The sequence below is a fragment of the Orycteropus afer genome, unplaced genomic scaffold, assembly GCF_000298275.1.
Source record: "Orycteropus afer afer isolate SDZICR_OR568_19922 unplaced genomic scaffold, OryAfe1.0 scaffold00259, whole genome shotgun sequence".
Taxonomy (NCBI): domain Eukaryota; kingdom Metazoa; phylum Chordata; class Mammalia; order Tubulidentata; family Orycteropodidae; genus Orycteropus; species Orycteropus afer.
This window is the reverse complement of record NW_006921846.1, coordinates 840,957-842,964: the sequence shown is the minus strand read 5'-3', so window position 1 is coordinate 842,964 and position 2,008 is coordinate 840,957.

Sequence of the window (2,008 nt, the reverse complement as noted above, 5' to 3'; positions counted from 1 at the left end):
CCATAAGTAATAACCCCCTTTTCCCCCTCTCTCCCATCACTGGTAACCACTAAGAAACTGTGGTCTCTATACATTTGCCTCACCTTATCTTTTTATATAAATGAGGTCATACAATACTTGTCCTTTTGTGATTGACTAATTTCACTCAACATAATGTCTTTCAGCTCCATCCATATCGTAGTATGTATCAAGACTTCTTTTGTCCTGCTAGCTGAGTAGTATTCCACTGTATGTGTGTACCACATTTTGTTTATCCATTCATCTATTGATGGATGTTCAAGTTGTTTCCACCTTTTGGCTATTGTGAATAGTGTTGCAATGAACATTGGTGTACGAGTATCTTTTTGAGTTTCTCCTTTCCAGTCTTTGGGGTATATACTTGGGAGTGGAATTGACAGAAAGTGTATTAAACCTCTTCTCATCATATATGCATATATAATATGTATATATTCTCAAGTATTTTCTCCTTCTGTCATTTGCCCTTTAATTTTGCATATGATGTTTTACACAAAATTTTTAATTTAATAATTTAATGATTTTAATCTAGTAAGACCTCTCAATATTATCTTTTATGATTTTTCAATTGCTTATTCTGATACTTAATGAATGTTCATTTCTTTTTAAGGGAAGAAGTTTTATATTTTTCTCCTGTTTGTGTATGAGACAAAAATAAAATTGCTTTTTCCCCAAAATACTTTACCTGTTGTCTCAATAGCATTATTAAAACATTCTTTCCTTCTCGCTCAAGAAACTAACATCCATTTAGCTTTATACTAAATTCTTAGGTATCATCTGCTCAGTTCTAATTTCTGCCTATTTTTTATAGTTTTAATTATTGCAGCTTTAATATTTAATAAATTAATAATACAAGTAATATAAATGATAAAATTACTCACTCTCACTGCTGTTGAGTCGGTTCTGACTCATAGCAACCTCTCCTTGGGTTTCCGAGGCAGTATCTCTATGGAAGTAGATTGCCCAGTCTTCCTTCCAAGAAGTGGCTGGTGAGTTTGAACTGCCAGCCTCCTGGTTAGCAGTCAAATGGTTAGGGTATTCTATGAGGCATAGCTGAGTTATATTTATAACTAAAAAACAAGTAATCATTTCCTGCAGAACACATGATGCTTTAGTGTGTGATGCTTGTAAATATATAATATATTATTATATTATTAAGAATCAGACTATGTATTGCACTAGGCAAATCTGCTGCAAAAGACCTCTTGAAAGTGCTGAAGAGCAAAGATGTTTCTTTGAAGACTAAGGTGTGCCTAACCCAAGTGATGGTATTTTCAATAACCTCATATGCATGTGAAAGCTGGACAATGAAAAGGATGAGTGAGGAGCCCTGGTTAAGTGCTAAGCTGCTAACTGAAAAGTTGGTAGTTCAAACCCACCAGCCACTCTGCAGGAAAAAGATGTGGCTGTCTGCTTCTGTAAAGATTATAACCCTATGGAGGCAGTTCTACTCTGTCCTACAGGGTCACTATGAGTCAGAATTAACTCAACAGTAACAGGTTTATTCATTAGAAGACCAAATTAAGAAAATGAAAAGGCAAGCCACAGACAGGGAGATGTTTGCAACATATCTGGAAAATAGTACTTATATCCAGAAGATATAAAGAATTCCTACACATCAATAAGAACAAGACAAAACTCAATGAACTATATGCAAAAGAAATGAATAGGCATTTCACATAAGAGGATATCCAAATGGCCAATAAGATTATGAAAAGATGCTTGACATCTTACTCATCAGAAAAGTAGAAATTAAATACACAAAGAGATACCACTATATACCCAGCAGAATAGCTTTAAAAAAAAATTTAAAAATGAAGACTGACAATACTGAGTATTGACAAAAGTGGGGAGAAACTTGTACTTTCATACTTTGCAAGTGGAAGTGGAAGTTGGTACAATCATTTTGCAAAACGATTTGGCAGTATCTACTAATGCTCTGGTGGCATAGTGCCTAAGGTACTTGACTGCTAACCAGAAGGCTGGCGGTTCA